We start from the raw sequence: 25,000 nt of genomic DNA on the forward strand, positions 1-25,000 counted from the left end.
AGAGTCCGAAATGCTGCAGATATAAAAAATACTCAGAGTAGCAAGAGTCTTGAAATGAAGAAACAAATCCACAGTTATGTACGGGCACAAATACATTCAATAATAACTGTTTGATTTCAGCCTTTTCAATCCCTGTGTTGATAAATATATATTTTTAAACATAATAGTGCCAATATATAACTATGGAATTTATCTCCACTACAAAGACAATCCAAAGAACTTGCTAAGGATGTTTGAGATGTGAAAGAGAGGGGCTTATAAAAAAAATTTTTTTTAGTAAGCCACTGTTAACACCTATATAGATTTATAATGATATTGTTATGAGTAAAAAAAAAATTAATGTAATTCTCAAATACTTACAGTTGTGACAAGCAAATTCCGCAATTGTGGGGTCTTGTTTTTAGTCTTAAGAAAAGTGGAAAAAACACACACTCACACACACACACACAAGAAATAGTCAAAAACATATTCCATGGCACAAAACCTTTTCAGACATTATGGAATTGGTTCAAAATTATGAAGCGTCCCGTTTTGCGCTGATATTTCAAGTTACATTTCGTTACACATCCCTCAATGAACGTCTTCCCGCTTGATTTTGCTACAGCAGATACACAAAACAAAATAATAATTTCAATCACAGAGTCCTGATACTTCAAATACATTTCCATGCACATCTCTCAATGAGCGTCTTCCCGCTTGATTTTACTACAGGAAAGACATAAAATAAAATAATAATCGCGACCACTCATTTGCATTAAAAAACGTCACTTCTATTCCAGAATGTTTCTTTGTAGTGCGATCTTGGACACATTCCCTCACCACTTCATCTCGAGCCAATTGAAGCGAAAATCAATTAAAATCTCCGGAAAGAAATGTGCTTTTCGCACACTGAACATATTGTCATACTCTATTCTTAGGCAAAAAGGAATCCACTTCTCACTTTGCTCAAATATATGACCGTAATAACATCTTTCCCAGTGGAAATCAAATCCATATATCAATTCCATTAAAGAAATCAATGTTTTGAATTGAATCGAAAATCTCCAACTCTTGGAAGTGTTATTAAAATAACTCTTCTGGAATGAAATGCAAGTATTTCAGTTCTAGAAAACGTCGTGCATTTGGCAACCCTATTAATAACGCTACGACAATAAGGGAAAGAATAATTACTTCTTTATCTGTGTCATTTTTAATGATGTAATGATATGTTGAGGGGGAAGTAATTCCTTTATGCATCTTGTAATGGCGAGGTTTTCCTCAGTGTTACTAATGGGGTCAATAGTTTCTGCCATAAAGGAGAGATTCAAATTGCTCTTTTGTAATTCTGTTTTCTTTTTGTGATAAAATGTGAAATTTCCTCTTATATTATTTCAGTTATGAGAGAGAGAGAGAGAGAGAGAGAGAGAGAGAGAGAGAGAGAGAGAGAGAGAGAGAGAATAGAATAAAATGATAGTTTTTGATCAATGCATTGAAAATTAACAATAGTTATACCAGCAATAGAAACATTTACCGAAATAATAATAATAACTCTTAGTGATTATTTACAAACATAAATCAGAACAGCTATAGTAGATTCACATCAACCGTGCATCTGATGTCTAGGCCAGCCCCTTACTACGCTCCTGATTGACTGTTGATAAGCCAATCGCAGGTCTGGAAACTCTCAGTCTCTCGAGAGAGTTCACATAAGTAGGATATATTTCCACCTCTCCTGAACGATACGTCTTTCAAACGTATACCTCAGGAGAGGTGGAACATACGTCATCCCTATGTGAACTCTCGAGAGAGACCGAGAGTTTCCAGCCCTGTGGCTTATCAACAGCCAATAAGGAGCGTCGTAAGGGACTGGCCTAGACATCAAATGCACGGTTGATGTGAATCTACTATTGTTAATAACTGCGAGAGCACCAATAATTGAAAGCTAAACCAACAGTAACCACAACAACATTAATGATACCATCGACAGCGATTAAAACAAATAAAAACAAGGACAAAACTGAAAAGGAAAAAAACAAAAACAAAAAAACCTTTGATCATCAGCGAAAAGAAGATCGAAGGAGATGAGATTTAACCGCATAAACAGTTTACCTGAGAGCTTTGAGAGAGGGATTTTCAGCCATTGTGAATAAAGCGCCATTATTTGCCTCAGCGAAAGCTTTCTGGGGGGGGGTGGGGGGGGGGGGGGGTAGCAGGACTCTCAGTAATACTAATGATAATATCAAACTCTTCATGGCTTGGTATATGAGAGTGTTCAGTCTTACTTTATATAAGATAAGATATTACCTTAGAACAATTTCATTTCACCCTAAATGTGAATGCTATTCGTTCGCAAAAATAATTCTATTTGTTCAAAGAACTTACTTCTAACGTAAACTTATTTTCCTTTGTATTTCTAGGAATTTGTCTCATAATTTCTCTGTTTTTCTCGGGATTTCTATTGCAAATCAACTCATTTTAAAGCAAAACACTTGAGTGCAATTAAAAAAATTATATTTTTATCAATATAAGAAAAATTAACTTTTTATTACAATTTTAAAAATTTACTTTTTATTACTATATCCTTCCTTTTTCTCAGATCTTGTTCTAATACCAACTTCCTATTCTTTAGCATTTCATATTAAATTAACTCCAAACAAGTTTAATTCCTTTTGCATTCTAGAAAAGTTTCTGGCTTAAAAACTAATTTTTCTTTACATTTCAAGGTAATTTGTCCTGTAGAGATCTTATTAACTGCTTGTATCAGAACTTCACATTAAAGTGTCTATAATTATATGTTACTTTTATTATGTTTTCGGTCGTTTATGTTCAAAGAAGTCTGATTTTCAAAGTTTAAAATTTCATAGCAGTTTGAAACCCAAAGAAAACGCCTTTATTAAGCCTTGGGTACTCGATATTTTGATCTCGTAACCAATGAGCAACATCCCCCACAACACCACCCCCCCTATCAGAAATGACGTAATACTATCAAACATGTAAATCACTCTACCATATTTTTTTTTTCTAACGTCAAGTATGGTTCTTATTCACAAACGAATTCTTTTGCCTTTTGTTTTGGCTTGTTGAAAACAAGAATAAGCAGGTTTTTTTTTTTTATCTACCAGTGACCAGAAAAAGCTTATGTAATTGCCAACTACAAGTTATAATTGATTTCGATAAAAAAAAGCTTTTCCTTACTTAGCAAAATAGTTTCATCAAATTTTATACGACCCCTGAATAATAAATTTAATATATATATATATATATATATATATATATATATATATATATATATATATATATATATATATATATATATATATATATATATAGGTGAAAAACTCATCTACTTTTCCCAGGACAGTTTTTGTCAGATGAAAATTCTTGATAACATATGTTATAGCGAAAGGAGAATTCCAGAATAATATTGTAACAAAAGCCCCGTAGATTCCAGAGGGAGGCTGGAATCCGGGATCTGGAATCACCGAGAAAAATATTTCATATAAAGTTCCCCTTTTTATTGCTCATAATAAGGAATCAAGGAAAAGGAAAAACTGGGAAAAATGACGAAATTCGTAGTAAGCATAAAACTGGGACCTTGACACTGATGAGAAAGTATATTACTTTTTTCAGCTGTCGTATATTTTCCCTTTTTGCTTCGTTATATCATTGTTATTTTTTTTTTCCTTATAAACGGGGAGGTTTGTACATCCCTGTGGGAGACCAAATCCAGCCTTAATAAAGACAGCCCAGGGTAGCCAGTTTCCATCAGCATGAAAAAACCACTAATGGCGTCCATGGGAGGTCGCATGCATCACTAGCGTATAGTTATCGTACACCGGTAAGACTGAATGACGACATAATGACGTCATTGCCTCAAACGAATTCTGAACGCTGATTGGTCCTAATGTCTTCTATAAGCCGAGTCATAACACAGATCACGAATATGCGTCCCGGATGTTGAGGTTAGAAATTGGGTACCGCTGGGGGGAAGACATGGGGAGTAAAAGAAGGCTCCTTCGCTCATTTTGATGAAGGGGGGGGGGGGGGGGGGGGGGTGGGGGGGGGGGGGGGGGATAAGACTCCATCTTCACCCTGCCAGGCTTTCTCCAACCACCGCAGTTCACCAGCTCCTTTCCTTTCCCGCAGAGGTGGGTACACGTCTATGCTGTGATTAAACTGCTGAGGAAAGAAGATGGACAGATGTGTGTGTGTGTATGTGTGTTTACTGAGGCGGGGCGGGGGAATGAAAAGAGGATTGGTATTAGAGGGGTGACTGGTGTGTTACGAGGAGGATTCTTGGATGAGGCAGGTGGGCGAGGGTAGGATTCGCAGAATGAAGGCATCCTTTGTTAGATGACACCTTTGTGAGGGAATGTTATATAATTCAGCTCAGGTTGACTCCTTTTAGGAATGCTTTTGTCCTGGATATCATTCTTATGAGCACATTTGGAGGTTTATTGCGTATTTTCGGTCATGTGATACTGATTTCGTTCCCTTTCTGATCACACACGCACACGTACTCACACACACACACACACACACATAATATATCTATATAATATACACCTATGTATATAATTATATATATATATATATATATATATATATATATAGAGAGAGAGAGAGAGAGAGAGAGAGAGAGAGAGAGAGAGAGAGAGACGGCCAACGGAACAATGACAGTTACTTTGAGATTTTGTTGTTGCTTAAAATAATATATATATATATATATATATATATATATATATATATATATATTATATATATATACATATATATATACATATATATATATATGTATATATGTATATATATATATATATATATATAGAGAGAGAGAGAGAGAGAGAGAGAGAGAGATGAGAGAGAGAGAGAGAGAGAGACAGAGACAGAGACAGAGACAGAGAGAGACGGGGGAACGGCTAAGAAGGAAGCCTGCGGCCTATCCACAATGGCAGTTACTTTGAGATTTTTGTTGTTGCTTAAAATAATATATATATATATATATATATATATATATATATGTATATATATATGTATATAATTATATATATATATATATATATATATATGTATATATATATGTATATAATTATATATATATATATATATATATATAGATATATATATAGAGAGATGAGATGAGAGAGAGAGAGAGAGAGAGAGGAGAGAGAGAGAGAGAGAGGGGGAACGGCTAAGAAGGGAGCCTGCGGCCAATCCACAATGACAGTTACTTTGAGTTTTTTTATTTTTGTTGTTTAAAATATCAACATGAATCCTTTTACGCATAAACAATGCAAGAGAGCATTCTGCATATTTTACACAAAAACACACCCCGATCTAAAATCGTTCCATAGCCACCTGCCATGGCTCTTTAACCGCCTTATTCTTTAATATTACATAACCTGGCCGAGTCTGGCACGGGAAATTCAAAGGTAAGCAGAATCCTAAGGATATACTTAAGAAGAATTTTACAGAAATTCTGAGGGTAGGTTCATTAGTCAATATAATTATTTTGGAAGCTATGTATGAATAAGCCAGCATGTCGTGGCTGATCTTACAACTGCGATATAAATGTTATTCTGTCTCATCATGGGAGTTTTGGGAAACTGAAAACCAATTCTATTATTTTGACGTCAAAGTTAGAAAGGTTATAACATTTTCGTTCATGCAGATTGTAATATATATCAGTTCAACCTGCTAATAATAATAATAATAATAATAATAATAATAATAATAATAATAATAATAATAATAATAATAATAATAATAATAATAATAATAATAATAATAATAATAATAATAGTAATAATAATAATAATAAAATGTGGCGCCGTGGAGGAGTGGGTTAGGTCGTCAATAGACTTAAGTCAAGTTAAGCAACATTGGGGCTGGTCAGCTCGTTGGATGGGTGACCGCTCTCCTCGGCGTTGATTCTTGGGAAAGGATCTTTACCTATAACTTTCCTCTTTTTTTTTTAGTCTACTCAGCTGTAAATGAGTACTATCCCTGATGGGGTAGGGTCCAGCTATGGGTTAAATAGCAAAACTCAGCAATGATGGAAAGAAATGAAGGAATAAACGACAACGACGTAAATGGAACCTCTGGCAACAGAGGAGCTTCGTCCGGCAACCAAGTATTCAACCCAATTGTAGGGGAAGACGGTCAGGTACTTGGAGGTCGTCATCCAGCAACTGATCACCACAACGACAGTCATCAACAGCCTAGAGATTGGAGCTACAGAGGCAAAAAGGAAGAAATGGACAGAGAAGAAAATAAGGAAATATGGAGATGCTACATCAGAAGCAACCCGACGGAGAGAGGATATAGAAGAAGATTGGTCAACATCTGGAATGAGAGGAATAACACCCCCCAAACAGAGCAGAGGCTGGCAGACCAAGTAAGGAACGTAAAGAAAAAGAACTGGCTCTCCCCAACAGAAAGAGAAGAACTGGAAAGGGAAATGTCACACGACAACGAATTACACGAAGACGAACTGAGAGACGATGCCACAGAAGACGACAGGGAGGATGAGTATCAAACAACGACACACGAAGAAACACCGACGAAGTAACAGAGAGGACGGAATGGGTAGAAAAGATTAGACAATGGATGGAGCCAGATACAGAGAGAACAAAGATCCCCTCCATGAAAGCCTACCACACCAAGAAATTAAGGGAGAAAACAAGTGAGGTCAATGAAATAATGGGGCCTAATACACACCACCAGTATCACAGAAACAAATAACTTGACATATGCAGGAGCAAGATTAGTAGCAGAACTGATGGAATTCGAACACCAACACCACCGTCACAACCAACCCCAACAGAAACCAAAACAGCAAACCTCCTTGGAAAAGGCGCCTGGAAAAGCAAATCATGGTGATGAGATCTGACTTGAGTAAACTGAAAGAGATGGCAGAAAAAAGGCTAAGAAGCAAGAAAACAAGGGAGGAACTCAACGAGAAATACAAAGTACAAGAGAGGGGACTAAACAACACAATAGAAGATGTAAAACAGAGGCTTAAGGCCAAAGCACACAAGATCCAACAGAACAAACTATTCGGAACCAACCAGAAAAGACTATACAGCCAACTAAGAGGGGAAGACAACCACCCAGAAATTCCTGAAGCCGAACCAAGTAAGAGACTCTGGGAAAAACATATGGAGCAATCGGTATCACACAACAAACATGCAACATGGCTCCAGGAAGTCAAGGAAGAAGAAACAGGGAGAATAAAACAAAGATTCACAGACATCACGACAGACAGTCAGACACCAACTAAAGAAAATGCCAAACTGGAAAGCCCCAGGTCCCGATGAAGTCCATGGATACTGGCTCAAAAACTTCAAGGCCCTACACCCACGAATAGCAGAACAACTCCAACATTGTATCTCAAATCACCAAGCACCCAAATGGATGACCACAGGAAGAACATCCTTAGTACAAAAAGAACAAGAGAAGGGAAATATAGCCAGTAACTACAGGCCTATCACCTGCCTACCAATAATGTGGAAGTTACTAACAGGTATCATCAGTGAAAGGCTATACAACTACCTAGAGGAGACAAAACACCATCCCCCACCAACAGAAAGGCTGCAGAAGGAAGTGTAGGGGCACAAAAGACCAGCTCCTGATAGACAAATGGTAATGAAAAACAGTAGGAGAGAAGGAAATCCAACCTAAGCATGGCATGGATGACTATAGAAAGCCTTCGACATGATACCACACACATGGCTAATAGAATGCCAAAATGAAAATATGGGGCAGAGGAAAATACCATCAGCTTCCTCAAAAATACAATGCGCAACTGCAATACAATACTTACAAGCTCTGGAATAAGACTAGCAGAGGTTAATATCAGGAGAGGGATCTTCCAGGGTGACTCACTGTCCCCACTACGTCTTGTAGTAGCCATGATTCCCATGACAAAAGTACTACAGAAGATGGATGCCGCCGGGTACCAACTCAAGAAAAGAGGCAACAAAATCAACCATCTGATGTTCATGGACGACATCAAGCTGTATGGTAAGAGCATCAAGGAAATAGATACCCTAATCCAGACTGTAAGGATGTATCTGGGGACATCAGGATGGAGTCTGGAATAGAAAAATGCGCCTTAGTCAACATACAAAAAGGCAAAGTAACGAGAACTGAAGGGATAAAGCTACCAGATGGGAGCAACATCAAACCATAGACGAGACAGGATACAAATACCTGGGAATAATGGAAGGAGGAGATATAAAACACCAAGAGATGAAGGACACGATCAGGAAAGAATATATGCAGAGACTCAAGGCGATACTCAAGTCAAAACTCAACGCCGGAAATATGATAAAAGCCATAAACACATGGGCAGTGCCAGTAATTAGATACAGCGCAGGAATAGTGGAATGGACGAAGGCAGAACTCCGCAGCATAGATCAGAAAACCAGGAAACATATGACAATACACAAAGCACTACACCCAAGAGCAAATACGGACAGACTATACATAACACGAAAGGAAGGAGGGAGGACTACTAAATATAGAGGACTGCGTCAACATCGAAAACAGAGCACTGGGGCAATATCTGAAAACCAGTGAAGACGAGTGGCTAAAGAGTGATGGGAAGAAGGACTAATAAAAGTAGACGAAGACCCAGAAATATACAGAGACAGGAGAAAGACAGAAAGAACAGAGGACTGGCACAACAAACCAATGCACGGACAATACATGAGACAGACTAAAGAACTAGCCAGCGATGACAATTGGCAATGGCTACAGAGGGGAGAGCTAAAGAAGGAAACTGAAGGAATGATAACAGCGGCACAAGATCAGGCCCTAAGAACCAGATATGTCAAAGTATGATAGACGGAAATAAACATCTCTCCCATATGTAGGAAGTGCAATACGAAAAATGAAACCATAAACCACATAGCAAGTGAATGCCCGGCACTTGCACAGAACCAGTACAAAAAGAGGCATGATTCAGTGGCAAAAGCCCTCCACTGGAGCCTGTAGCAAGAAAACACCAGCTACCTTGCAAAATAATAAGTGGACGAGCACCAACCTGAAGGAGTGATAGAAAACGATCAGGCAAAGATCCTCTGGGACTATGGTATCAGAACGGATAGGGTGATACGTGCAAACAGACAGACGTGACGTTGATTGACAAAGTCAAGAAGAAAGTATCACCCATTGATGTCGCAATACCATTGGGGACACCAGAGTTGAAGAGAAAGAGAGGGAAAAAAAATGGATAAGTATCAAGATCTGAAAATAGAAATAAGAAGGATATGGGATATGCCAGTGGAAATGTACCCATAATCATAGGAGCACTAGGCACGATCCCAAGATCCCTGAAAAGGAATACTGGGAAAAACTAGAGGCTGAAGTAGCTCCGGGCCTCATGCAGAAGAGTGCCCTGATAAGAAACGGAACACATAGTAAGAAAAGTGATGGACTCCTAAGGAGGCAGGATGCAACCCGGAACCCCACACTATAAATACCACCCAGTCGAATTGGAGGAACTGCTGCTATTCAGCCAAAAAAAAAAAAAAAAAAAACAAAAACAAAAAAAAAAAAAAAAAAAAAAAAAAAAAAAAAAAAAAAAAAAAAAAAAAAAAAACAAAAAAAAAAAAAACAAAAAAAAAAAAAAAAAAAAAAAAAAAAAAAAAAAAAAAAAAAAAAAAAAAAAAAAAAAAAAAAAAAAAAAAAAAAAAAAAACAAAAAAAAAAAAAAAAAAAAAAAAAAAATAATAATAAAAACATTATTTATTATTCTTATTATTATTATTATTTTATTTATTATTATTAATTTTTTTTTATTTTTTTTATTTAGTATTTATTTTGTTTTGGCTTTATCACAGTCCTCCAATTTCGACTGGGTTGTATTTATAGTGTGGGGTTTTTCCCTTTTTTCCCCCCCCCGGGTTGTTGCTCCTGCCTCCCCTATTAGGAGTCCAATCACTCTTCTTACTGTGTGGGCCGTTTGTAGGATCACACTCTCTGCATGAGTCCTGGAGCTACTTCAGCCTCTAGCTTTTCCAGATTCCATTTCAGGGATCTTGGGATCGTGCCTAGTGTTCCTATGATTATCGGTACAATTTCCACTGGCATATCCCATATCCTTCTTATTTCTATTAACAGGTCTTGATACTTATCCATTTTTTCCCTTTCTTTCTCTTCAACTCTGGTGTCCCATGGTATTGCGACATCAGTGAGTGATACTTTCTTCCTGATTCTGTCAATCAACGTCACGTCTGGTCTATTTGCATGTATCACCCTATCTGTTCTGATACCATAGTCCCAGAGGATCTTTGCCTGATCGTTTTCTATCACTCCTTCAGGTTGGTGCTCGTACCACTTTTTACTGCAAGGTAGCTGGTGTTTCTTGCACAGGCTCCAGTGGAGGGCTTTTGCCACTGAATCATGCCTCTTTTTGTACTGGTTTGCTTGCTATGTGGCTTATGGTTTCATTTTTCGTATTGCACTTCCTACACATGGGAGAGATGTTATTTCCATCTATCGCTCTTTGAACATATCTGGTTCTTAGGGCCTGATCTTGTGCCGCTGTTATCAGTCCTTCAGTTTCCTTCTTTAGCTCTCCCCTCTGTAGCCATTGCCATGTGACATCGCTGGCTAGTTCTTTAGTCTGTCTCATATATTGTCCGTGCATTGGCTTGTTGTGCCATTCCTCTGTTCTGTTTGTCATTCTCCTGTCTTTGTATATTTCTGGGTCTTCGTCTACTTTTACCAGTCCTTCTTCCCATGCACTCTTGAGCCACTCGTCTTCACTGGTCTGCAGATACTGCCCCAGTGCTCTGTTCTCGATGTTGACGCAGTCCTCTATACTTAGTAGTCCTCTCCCTCCTTCCTTTCATGCTATGTATAGTCTGCACGTATTTGCTCTTGGGTGTAGGGCTTTGTGTATTGTCATATGTTTCCTAGTTTTCTGGTCTATGTTGCGGAGTTCTGCCTTCGTCCATTATTATTATTATTATTATTATTATTATTATTATTATTATTATTATTATTATTATTATTATTTTCAACTTCTGACTATGACATTTGATCACGACATTATAAAATCATTATTTGTAAAGAAACCTCCCTTTTTATTACAACACAACTAACGGACACAGCAGCAACACAGATTACCTGTGATAAAAGAAAGTAAAGAACACAAAAAAAAATCCAAATTCCAAATGAATTTCTCTCTTCCTTGAAAGGGAAAAGATGATGTTATTTGCAAAAAAAAAAAAAAAAACAAAAAAAAAAAAAAAAAAAAAAAAAACTGACTTACAGCAGTACGAACAACAATAACAAAAGCAACAACAATAACAACTACATAACATTAAATGAAAGTAAAAAATCAAATCAACAACAATGTTCATTTGGTTAAAATATTCCTACTGTTTTATCTCTTCTTCGAAACATCTTTTAAAAAAAGTACAGTACACAGTTATTTGTGGAGGGGGAAAAAAAAACCTTACACAACACAACAGCAATTCCGCCTCATTAAAAAACTTAATCGAATTACCAAACGAAGATATCAGTCTAGTTTCCTAGAGCCTTCAAGACATTAATGGTTGGAAAGGATGGGTTTAAATGGCGCTCATGGCGGAGCCCCGTTATAATGAGCCACCGTCGTTATTTAAAGGTCCAGGAGATGCAGGTATCCTGCTGTTGTGACCTAAGAGTTTAAATGGAGGAGGGAGACGGGGATTTAAATCATTCAGTAGCTGAGAGTAAGTTAAAGGGCTTGATACAAAAGTGACTAGGCTGTTCAGATATAAGACGTTTAGATAAAAAAGTTCTTTCTTAATGCCTGTATATGTTGATTTTTGGAGATGTTCAGTGTTCTCCTCGTGTTTCTTATTATTACTTGTCCGTTTAAATTTTGCCAATGAGCCTATTACTTTCCGAAACTTCTCAAGTAAATGAAATTCATTAACACACCAGGATTTTTTTTTTTTTTTTACTTCTAAATGGAGTTTTGTTTATCCGATGCTTATGGCGATGTACGTCAGTCTTACCATAGTATCAGAAATTACATTCAGTCAATATAAATCAGAAATTACATTCAGTCAATATAAATCAGAAATTACATTCAGTCAATATAGATCAGAAATTACATTGTCAATATAAATCAGAAATTACATTCAGTCAATATAAATCAGAAATTACATTCAGTCAATATAAATCAGAAATTACATTCAGTCAATATAAAACCAAACGAGCCATCTCTACGCCTCTGTCTAGTTTACACAAACTCTCTATTTTAGGTCAAACCAAATACCAAATACCTCTCTCTCTCTCTCTCTCTCTCTCTCTCAAGGGTATATGTTAGTCTTAATATAGCCTCGGATACTACATTCAGTCAATACAAAAATCATGCCAGCCGCCTCTAACTCTCTATTGTCCACAGACTTTCTATATTAGGTCAAATTAAACAACTCTTCTCTCTCTCATTTTACATTTGTGCACAATCTTTCTGAATTAGGTCAAATCAAACAATCCTCTCTCTCTCTCTCTCTCTCTCTCTCTCTCTCTCTCTCGTTCGATGGTATGTTAATCTTATTATAGTCTCAGAAACTACATTTAGGAAATATAAAACCAAACCAGCTCTCTCTCTGTCTTTATCCACAATCTCTCTTTATTAGGGTAAACCAAATACCTCCTCCTCCTCCTCCTCCTCCTCCTCCTCCTCCTCCTCCTCTCTCTCTCTCTCTCTCTCTCTCTCTCTCTCTCTCTCTCTCTGGCCAAGACACGCTCCTCCCGACACTTTACGACGGAACTTGGTCGGAGTTGCAAGTAAACCCGATCATCCAAACGGCTTAGTTCACCCCCAACTTGAATCAAGAGTCAACTTAACCGCTGGAGCTCTTAAGAGTCCAAATGTCTTGTTATTTGGTGAAGTTTGGAGCAGGGGTGGTTCTTTCTTTTCTATCTTTCTTTCTTTCTTCCTTTCTCTTTTTTTGGGGTGGGGGGAGCCGAAGATGCCGCATGACAAAGTCAATTCGTTCAAGGTTTTCGGTGGATTTTCTGATTTAATAATAATAATAATAAAAATAATAATAATAATAATATATCATATTATTATTATTATTATTATTATTATTATTAGTTATTATTGTTATTACATGGAGAAGTAATAATAATATATCTAAAAAAAGTTAGTTTCTTTACCTTTTCAATATATTAAACCAACACCGTTGTCGACTTTACTTTTTGGAATGAACTTATTACAGAAGATTTTTATCAGTTACTGTTATTATTGATATATCAATGTTATTCTACATTCGTCCATAATTTTAACTTAAAACACCGGCCTTAACAAAAAGTCATCCTTTCTTAATCTCGCTATCCTGACATAATATACGAAAAAGAGAGGATATCATAAAAGGACACCCACACACACCCTAACTCTTTTCAGCAGTGCCCCGAGTGACATTGTCCTGGGTCCTACCTCCCTCCCTCCGCTCTCTGGCGGCTGAAATTGTGAGATTAAAAATTTGTCATATCGGATTCCTGATTCCAAATTGCTTGGAATGATAATGCTTAAAGGGGTGATGTCTATCACGGGGGCCTCTTTGCAAAGCCATTGCGAGTTTGGATGTGCGATGTCAATAGGAATTATATACGTCGCGTTAAGGTTACATAGTTACTTTTTGATAGAAAAGTGTACGATATATACGAGATTAAAAAAATCATCAGTGATATTTTAGTTACGTGAACTGAAAAGTAATAGTGCTTGGATAATAAAGGATATATACTATATATATACACTCATATATATATATATATATATATATATATATATATATATATAATAATTATATATATACTATACACACACACACACACACACACATATATATATATTTATATATATATATATATATATATATATATATATATATATATATATATATATATATATATATATATATATATATATGCAAGTTTTTTCGATAATATACGAAAATGATGCGTAATTTCATGCGAATTTCAAATGAGCTGTCATTACAAGTGCTTTTGGAAAGGCTTCAGCTTAATTGCTTTTTAACCTTTCTAGTTAAAATCAGGATAACGATGATGATGAGGATGATAGCCACTTTAACTATTATTTAATATTCTCATTATTTTCAATTAATCACTTTTATTTTCGCCATTAAAATTATATTAAGGGATATATTCTTGAGGGGGGGGGAATAAAAGAAAAATATTACGTTTATAAAGGAAAATAGGCATTCGTTAAATTGAGAGAGAGAGAGAGAGAGAGAGAGAGAGAGAGAGAGAGAGAGAGAGAGAGAGAGAGAGTATCTTTTAATAGATAAACCACATGTAATTCGAGCGAGACTGAGAAAAAAAAATACCGAAGAGGTAGGCTACAGGTTAACTGTGTGTGTGAGAGAGAGAGAGAGAGAGAGAGAGAGAGAGAGAGGCAGCCCAAAAACAACAACAACGACGGCAACAACAACAACAACAACAGGAGGCCAAGAAGGCAGGCGGAAAGCAGCGGGAGAGAAATCTCGCTTGGCAGCATTGCCTTTACAATGAATATATTTCGGGGTATGCCTCTCGGAGGCTTAGCCCCGAAATATCAAAATATATTCTCTGGGGAATTTTACAAACCGTGTTTTCCTCGAAATGCAAGAAATTTTATCAGCAAAGGACACCGACCTTCCAGGACATGAAAGATGCATGGGCCCAGCCGGTGGGGTACCTACTGGAAGACTCCAGGGTATAGGGGTGGCGGGGAAGGGAGTAGGGAGGGAGGGAGGGAGAGAGAGAGAGAGAAGCTAGTTGCCTCCAGCCTGAATAGTAAAGATCTTTACTTGTGTTCTGTGACTTTTTCACATTATTTCATCTTTTGTTTCATCAGTCGTTTCCTGAGAGAGAGAGAGAGAGAGAGAGAGAGAGAGAGAGAGAGAGATCGGGATTGTTATACAGTTATATAATGGTAGACAGAAAGAGAATGTGATTATTATAGTTATATAATGGCAGACAGAGAGAGAATGTGATTATCATAGTTATATAATGGCAGACAGAGAGAAAATGTGATTGTTATACAGTTATACAATGCGAGAGAGAGAGAGAGAGAGAGAGAGAGAGAGATTCCATTCACCATACAAAGACGAAATTCCTTGGAAAAAAAAAAATGAAACACGAAAAAGAAATATATAAATAAAAAAAAAATCTTGCCCTAACCCAGACTGAGTCATCCTTGTAACCTCAGAGCGACCCAGGAAATCTAGGAAGGGAGAACATTTCTAGACGGGGAAACAAAAGAAAGTAGTTCAAGAATTTTTCATAGCTCGAGTTTTCCGATCTGAACAGCCAGGAATTTTTCCCCCTTCTCCCTTTTACGCCGAGTTTTCCGACATTTTCGTTTTACATCCGAAAGAATGCCGAGAATCTCTCTGGCGTCTCATATTTGGTCATGCCGAATATACGAATTTGTAGAAGATTGAAGTTTCAAGTTTTCTATTTTTTTTTCCTTTTTTTCATTTTTTTGAGAGGTGAGCTGCCGCAAGGAAAGATTATTTTTTTGTTTAGATTTCATGCTCTCTGTGTTATATATATATATATATATATATATATATATATATATATATATATATATATATATATATATATATATATATACATATGATTTGAAGACGTTCACGGATACATTCCATACGACAGCATTACCGGCAAACGTAACCATTCAGTATCTATCTATCTATCCATATAAATATATATATATATATATATATATATATATATATAAATATATATATATATATATATAAATATATATATATATATATATATATATATAAATATATATATATATATATATATATATATATATATATATATATATATATTATATATATATATATATATATATAGAATACAGGGTGTCTCAAAAAAAATTGTTACTCACTCTTAGAATTATGAGAAAACCTTTATTTATGGACATGGAGCGCAAATGAAATAGCATCGAATACATGAGACAAATGTGTTTGAAGAATCATGTTTGCGAATGTTCAAATTGATGACCATTATTGTCCAGACAACGCTGATAACGCGCACCAAGGGATTCGCAAACGTCGCGAAACATGTCATTAGGAATATCACGACATTGTCTTTCTGCTTCAAATTTGTCTCTGATGCGCGGCAATGGTCCGACGCGTGGGTGGCGGTTTTGGAAATTGATTTGTGAACCGGCGTTGCCACTTCAGTGGCGTTTCGGTCTTCCAATAGCATTTCAGGACAAACTTTCTTTCTTCGAAAACTAAGTTGATTTCCTGCCATAGCTTCAGTAATTCAGGATATCTGCAACACAAAAAAAGGACTGAGTACATTTATAATAGTCATCAATTTGAACATTGTCTCATGTATTCGATGCTATTTCATTTCGCTCTATGTCCATAAATAAAGGTTTTCTCATAATTCTAAGAGTGAGTACATTTTTTGAGACACCCTGTAGATATAGTATAGATATAGATATAGATATAGTATACCAGTATAGAGATACCAAATGCATACGCAGGAAAACGCAAAAATATGCGTACTTCTATACATATATAGTCTGTGCACAAACACAGACATATATATGTATAGTAAATATAAATAAATAAATAAATAAATATATATAAATATATATATATATATATATATATATATCATATATATATATATATAATATATATATATATATATATATATAAATATATGTGTGTATAGTGTATATACGTATATACATAAAAAAATATATATATATATAATATATATATATATATATATATATACATATATATATATATATATATATATATATATATATATATATATATATATATATATATATATATGAAAAATCTAAGGTGAAAAACGAAAGCATAGTTAAAAGTCAATAGAAAACATAATGGATTTATAATGTGTATTATAAATGGCAAAAAAAAAAAAATTTGAAAATTAAAAAGGCATTTGCGTTGCAAAAATACTCAGGCGCGAAGCTTGATGTAACTCTTCAAGTAATACATGATAATTCTGAAAATATTACTGAATAAAATGTGAAAAAAAAAAATTTTCCGGAACAATAATGCTCTAAAGAAAATCTTTGATGAATATTTACCTCTACGTATTACTGTACCGTGAGGAAAGATCATGAAATTAAAAATAAATAGCTCTTATTTACATAACAAAAATGCTAAAACCCATTCAAATATCTTTAAATCTAATGAAACTTCGAAAATGACATGGAATAAAAAAAATTGTTATAATCTAACTTGAAAAATGTATATATAAATTGTCAGCTTTCTTTAAATATAATGAAACTTCGAAAATAACATGGAATAAAAAATAGTTATAATCTAACTTGAACTATATATATATATATATATATATATATATATATATATATATATATATATATATATATATATATATATAGTATCTATATATATGATATATATATATATATATATATATATTAGATATATATATGAGCTGATTCAATACAGTTTTGAATATGCCTTTTCCGTGATATTCTGAAGTCCCGTGTAACGTCTTTGGCGGTTGACTTGTTTTGATACACATACACACAGTACCACATCAAAGCTTCATATAGATATATATATATATATATAATATATATATATATAATATATATATATATATATATATATATATACTCAAACGTGAAGCTTGATGTGGTACTGTGTGTATGTGTAACAAAACAAGTCAACCGCCAAAGACGTTACAATTTACGTGGCTTGAGCAGTTCAAAAGAGGCCACGCATCTCTATATCCCTTCTTGATTGGCCCTTGTGTCTAAGGAGCCAGAATAACCAATCAGCTTCATGCATAACGATGCTGTGTGTAGAGGGCATTTGAAACAGGCCGCGCCATCGGTCAGATCAGTTCGTTAGCGGCCACACAAAGACGTGTGTCACCATGAGTGTCAATAACAATCTAACCTGCCGTCCGGTTGTGCACTAGCATAGTTAACGTAATAATTACAGTTAAAGGCCACCTGTGTAGCTAAGAAGAATACACCTGTGTTAAACGTCCCCTCGATTATTATTTTTGCATGTCCTACATTGCATGCACGTAAACTTATCTCTCTCCTGTTTTTCCTTCATATCCCGAACCCACAAATGACCGAGATCAGGTCATATAATTTTGGTGTCAGTCGTGAGGTTCTGTAAGGTCCTGTAAGGTCCTGTGGGGTTCCTGAGTCCTGTAAGGTCCTGTGGGGTCTTGCAAGTCTTGTGGGGTGCTATGAGTTCTTATGAGGTCCTGTGAGGTCTTAATAAGGAATTCTGAGGTCTTGTGAGGTGTCAAACAAACGTTAGTGCTAAATCATTTTACGCGACATAGTGATGTGAAGTGAAATAAACATGGAAACGAGAGAAAGTTCGATGGACGGTGATGACGAGGGAAATGGTGAAACGAACGAACCGGATAAAAACAGTTATGGCTAAAGAACGGTAATAATAAATCGAGTGGCCATACAATTTCGAAATGCACAGTGCTAACCGGAAAGACAGTGTACAATCACACAACCTACGATTTCGAAAAACGCAGTGCTAACTAGACAGACAGAGGGCGATCGCAGAAATCGTTAATAAATTACCGCTGTTATAGACAGTTTCACGACCGAATTCGATGACAAACGGGCGAGAGAATAATTCCAATCTGCGGAAGTATTCACAAAATATTAGAAAAATCCGTTTGAGACTGAGGCTATTGTGGGAGAATTCAAAATCGACGGTTGCAGCGCCAAAGTCAAACGACGGTGGTGCCGTGGTGGTGGCACCCGAAACATCCTTCGTGACCCCACGAGTACCGACTCGTGTAGCGACCAAGTAGACGGAGTAACGAACGTGTTTGAATCGGAGTGATGGCAGTGGCGAACAGTCAAGCCCAACCAGGAAGGACGGAAGTTGGCAGTTAGAGGATGTGGCATGGAGGTAACGCCGGGATGGTACCCCTGGTTACCTGGTTATCCCAGTGCCGTGCGGGACTGTTATGCACTGCCCGGGAACAAGGAACGCCTTGTTGTCTTGTTGTGAGGGAAGGGATGCAAGTCCCAACCCTGAGAAGTAGGGGAGTAGAGAACAACCTGTCCACCCACGAGTCAAGAATGCTAGGACAGAGAGAGGTCGATGAGAGCCTCTCCCCCGTGACCCCGTGAGAATAGGGAAGTCCACTCCTAATTCTGATCGCTACCTATTGAAGAGTAGAGGGATGGTATTAAAAAGGTGAATAGTGCAGAAGTTCCCTTACCAACCTCGACCCGTGAAGGAAGTCACGATACCTGCCTAAGGTATGGATAGGATGGCGCGATGTTAGCAATTAAGAATAGCTGATAGGACGTCAGATGGACAAGCCAGCAAACCAGTAAGAGAATTCCAGGCTCGATGTGAAGAAGATACAAGCAAACTAATAGCATCAGTCAGCGATCGCCGGCACCGCTTGCTGGCACTAATAGAGCTTGCTGACCTGTGAGCGAATTGTCAATAGAAAACGGGAACATCTCAACCGTATGGCATAGGAGGGACGTTACAGGATAGTGTCTTGGGACACTATGGGGATGTGATAGTAATATTAGTATTAGTTCGACTGCACAATGAATGAATGTAACGTTAGAAAAAAATGACAAAAAAGTAATAAGAAAAAAAAACCGAATGGTTCTCTTAGGCCGTGTTCTGATTATAGTTAAAGTATCACGAGCGACAATACATTCCATTTGTCCCCATCGAAAAATTGTGATTAAGATTTAAAGACAGAATTTTTAACGTAAATTCATTAGAGTTTGTCTGAGAAAGTAGTGAAACTGATATTTTTGTTGAAAGAGTAGTCAGATTTTCATTCGGAAAGAGAAGTAATTTTTAAATTTGATAATGAAGTGAGAACAAATTGTATTTTATCCCTGATATAGACATATCCTTAAGAATGTTAGTTTCTCAATAAGATCGTAGGATCGGGCAAATGCGCTCTTCCCAAAAGTACTGTAAGACACGAGCCAAAGAGAGAGAGGAACTGCGACGCATACAGTTAAAAGTTTCAGTGACACCTGTGGGTGAGACGCACAGAAAACAGAGGCGAGTGAGTCAGCTGTTATGTGAACGTGTTGAGTAAGTGCCATGGAAGTGTGGATGTGTTGAGTGTATGGGTTTGCTAGTGTGTGAGGGAGTTGACTGACAAGTCACAGTTTTCTGAACATGCACGAGATAAATTCTTCATAAAAGAAAAGAGTAACTTGTTGTGCCACCCTTCCTCCCTCTTCGATAAAGCAAACCATCCACATAATTTGTAAGTGCACGTAGGTGCCTTGCATAACATACTAGCACGAGTCATGAATAGATGTGTCCGTCACAAAGTGAACAGAGAATATTATAAAAACATGCTTATGCACTTTTGTTTCATGTCAGTTATTGCCGAGAAATTTGTCTAAAAAAATTTTAAAAAATTCCTTTTGTTACAGTTCCAAGCATATAATGAGTGAGTCTATGTATTCATGATTGTATTATTTTTTATTGCATTATCAATTTTACTGCATTTCAAGTCATATTAAACATCTTATTGCAATGCATCTGATTTTTGTTAATTTCTATTGATGTCAATTATACTGTGTCCAAAATTTCATATCGTTGTCAATGCTGTTTATGCTTTGTCAGAAATTTATGATCTTCCATTGAGGATGTGGGAATATGAGATTATTTTGAAAGAAAAGTAAAGTTACTTTTTGTGAGTAATCTTTGAATTTGATTTTTTATTTTCTTGTTTTATTGTGTTGGAGAAGGGATTTAATAAGTTTTCTTGAACTTTTACCAAATTTGTTATGAGTAACTTTCCATTTTTGACTCATGTTCTGTGAATTTTTATTTATGAAATTAGTTTTTGAGCTGGAGCTGTGACTATCCATTTTTTATTAATATTATTGGATGTGAACCTAAATTTGTTTTTCTGTATGACACATTGTGAGGCGTGAGATTCATTTGTTGTAATTTGTGTTTGTAACACGCCAAATGGCCGTACCCTAATAGTTTTAAATTTTGCACAAACTGCATGGTATGACACTCAAAGGCGGTATGGCACTCAAAGGTTGGTGTAGCACTCAAAGAAGAACAACAATGCGCAAATCATAAGATCAGTGTATGTCTTGCGGGACGCATGAACTGATTCAATACAGTTTTGAATATGTCTTTTCCGTGATATTCTGAAGTCCCGTGAAACCGTTATACGTGATACTGTATGTATGTGTAACAAAACAAGTCAACCGCCAAAGACGTTACAATTTGACGTGGCTTGAGCAGTTCAAAAGAGTGCCACACATCTCTATATCCCTTCTTGATTGGCCCTTGTGTCTAAGGAGCCAGAATAACCAATCAGCTTCATTCATAAAGATGCTGTGTGTAGAGGGCATTTGAAACAGGCCGCGCCATCGGTCAGATCAGTTCGTTAGCGGGTCCCATACAGCACAGAGTGCCCAGTCAGTGCCCGTAGTCCCATTCCCGTCGGCCGCCACACAAAGACGTGTGTCACCATGAGTGTCAATAACAGTCTAACCTGCCGTCCGGTTGTGCACTAGCATAGTTAACGTAATAATTACAGCCAAAGGCCACCTGTGTAGCTAAGAAGAATACACCTGTGTTAAACGTCCCCTCGATTATTATTTTTGCATGTCCTACATTGCATGCACGTAAACTTATCTCTCTCCTGTTTTTCCTTCATATCCCGAACCCACAAAAATGACCGAGATCAGGTCACACACACACACACACATATATATATATATATATATATATATATATATATATATATATATATATATCTATATATATATATATATATATATAAATACGACACAGTCCAGACGTACAGGGCGTTTATTCACATGTTAAAGAAGATCAAGGGCAGGAACACGAAGAGATTCACATTATCTTTTAATCCTACGTTTCGTGACAACATCGCCACATCTTCAGGGATTTTTCTACAAAATAAGGTATAAAATGTTAACATAAAATAAGAGCTGATCACAAGATCCAATAGTTGAAAATTAAAAACAGTTTAATGGTAAAATTACAACTCTCATACTTAAATTACATGCACACTTGATTAAAACAGACCAGAAAGATACCCAAACAACTTCAAAATGACGAGAAGAATATTTAAAAAATTAAAAATAAATTACATAAAGACAAAAGTAATAAAAAAAGTAAAAGTCATATCATTCACAAACCACAGCCAAAAAAAGCTCAATTACCCAACAACAACCTTTCGCATCAAAGATAAAAACACACTAAAAGTAAACAACTTCAAGAGGCACAAGGAATGACAGAATAATTAGGCTAAAAACAATGGACAGCAGAGGAATGGTTGTTTAAAGTTGGAACTCGTAGTTGATGTTCAGAGTTCCAAAATCAACAGTTCGTTGGGTTCCCTTGTTTGGCCAATAATTTTAAAATCATCGTAATTGACTGTAGCTTTACATTTTAAAAGTATGTTCCTTCCTTATAAGATGTTTCAGGGTTAGATAATTTATACCCAGTTCTGTAACTAACGCCCCGATGGAATCGGCCCTGACCTGAGAAGACGTCGGGTAGATCCAACATATTTTCCCAGATTACATCTTTTATGAATACACTTGTCCCAGATGTAATCTGGGAAAATATGTTGGATCTACCCGACGTCTTCTCAGGGTCAGGGCCGATTCCCATCGGGGCGTTAGTTACAGAACTGGGTGTAAATTATCTAACCCTGAAACATCTTATATAAGGAAGCATACTTTTAAATGTAAAGCTACAGTCAATTACGATGATTTTGAAAATTATTGCCAAACAAAGGGAACCAACGAACTGTTGATTTTGGAAACTCTGAACATCAAACTACGAGTTCCAACTTTAAACAACCATTCCTCTGCTGTCCCATTGTTTTTAGCCTAATTATTCTCCACCCCCTGTCATTCCTTGTGCCTCTTGAAGTTGTTTACTTTTAGTGGTGTTTATCTTTGATGCTGAAACGGTTTTGTTGGGTGTTGAGCTTTTTTGGCTGGTGGGTTTTGTGAATATATGACTTTTACTTTTTTATTACTTTTGTCTTGTGTAATTTAGTTTTAATTTTTAAATATTCTTCTCGTCATTTGTTTGGTATTTCTGGTTTGTTTTAATCAAGTGTCATGTAATTTAAGTATGAGAGTTGTAATTTTACCATTAAACTGTTTTTAATTTTCAAACTATTGGATCTTGTGATCAGCTCTTATTTTATGTTAACATTTTTTATACTTTATTTTGTAGAAAAAAATCCTGAAGATGTGGCGATGTTGTCACGAAACGTAGGATTAAAAGATAATGTGAATCTCTTCGTGTCCTGCCCTTGATCTTCTTTAACATATATATATATATATATATATATATATATATATATATATATATATATATATATATATATATATATATATATATATATAAAAGTTGTGGTCTTCAATACCTGAACACTGGTACATACGTCTTGTAGCCGGTTATAGCTCCGAAAACACGAATAATTGTAAACAGATTACACAAGGAAATGAATATGATAAAGAAGGAAATAAACAAGTTACTTCCTTATCTATCGACCCTTAAGCTCACCTTCGCATATCTTGACATTTTTAACAATTTCGAAAACATGATTAAATGAAAAAATAGGTTATTTTCTTAACATGAGAACCTAAAGTGCCCTTCATACCTTTTTAATCCATTATGATTCTGAAAACACGTCTTTATCAATAACAAAAGGTAAGTTATATCATTAACGACATAAACAACCAATTACTCACCCAGTAATTTATTATTTAAAAAACGAAAGAAAAAATATCACGGAATGAAAAAAAGTATTTCCCTAACACGAACACTTGAATACTCCATCATACAATTTTAATTCACTTTAATATAAAAAACACGACTTACTAAAAAGAACAGGTTATTAAGTCTTTATACAATTTTTTACTAATTTTTTTTCGAAGCGAATCTTGCCAGGAAAATGTCACTTCCGCTTTCTCTCTCGACTTTCCTTGACAAGAAAGCTCTGTGTAGGTGAAAGACGCACACTTTAATGAACATAAAAGAGCAGACTAATGATGGTACTTAGCCAGTAACAGCGCTACTTTCACAAAAGAAATGAAACGATGGCGTAAAAGTCACACTAAATTAGGAGGCCTTAGGCCTAATCTGCCTGTTTATGGCGTCCATCTGGGTAGATCCCTTAGGCACTTCTGCGCTCTACACACACTTACACACACACACGCACACACGCAAACACATACACATACACACACACATCGTCTGGGGTCCACTAGACATACCCAGATAACTACTATAAATTAGAGGAGGTTGAGCTTTGCTTTACATAAAAAAAAGGGGGAAAAACGCTTCTGCGTGGAGAGGATTAACTGGAAAACGTAATATTCATCTTCTTTTGCTCAATTCTAATCTTTTTAATATATTTAACTGCGTGGACATTTCGACCCAAATGACTACTAGAAACTGAAAAGGTTGCCCTTTGTTACGCTAGTAAAAGTTTCATAAATAGCTAACGTATAGTAACTAATTCAGAGATTCGTACTGACGCAATCTACGGATCATGACTAATATAACGAATCACTGAAGTGGCAGGCTATTCAAGATGAAAGCCAATCTGTTATAGTAAATGCAATTGTATCACCTAATTCACCTCTCAACATCTAACTTTCAGTTCATTTAGGTCATTTATCTTGATAACTGGATTCCTTTTGTAAACAGAATAAATAACAAATGTCTATCTACTAAAAGCCTCACCTGCCATTCAAGTAAACTGAAACAGCTAACATCTTGGGTGCGTTCTTGTGGTGAAACAAACCGAACAAATGCGAATGTTTTCAAGTCAGCTTTCTTCATTGCCACGTTCATGAGACTGAAATGAAACAAAGAAAACTGTGAATATCATTATAAGTAGACTACGAACAAAGCACTGCGATCTGTTCACAACCATGTGACAAAGAAATCATAAAGGCACAACTA

The 25,000-nt window shown here is 36.0% G+C and overlaps 1 long non-coding RNA gene across 2 annotated transcripts in view; it reads right to left on the reverse strand.

Moving 5' to 3' along the window:
* LOC135203838 (uncharacterized) overlaps positions 1-25,000 on the reverse strand; it is a 286,371-nt gene that overhangs the window by 120,770 nt on the left and 140,601 nt on the right. For both annotated transcript variants that reach the window (XR_010312042.1, XR_010312041.1), the window contains one exon: positions 24,779-24,893. This is a non-coding gene — a long non-coding RNA (uncharacterized LOC135203838). The remainder of the gene's footprint in view (positions 1-24,778; positions 24,894-25,000) is intronic.

This window comes from Macrobrachium nipponense, chromosome 44 (assembly GCF_015104395.2).
Source record: "Macrobrachium nipponense isolate FS-2020 chromosome 44, ASM1510439v2, whole genome shotgun sequence".
NCBI lineage: Eukaryota > Metazoa > Arthropoda > Malacostraca > Decapoda > Palaemonidae > Macrobrachium > Macrobrachium nipponense.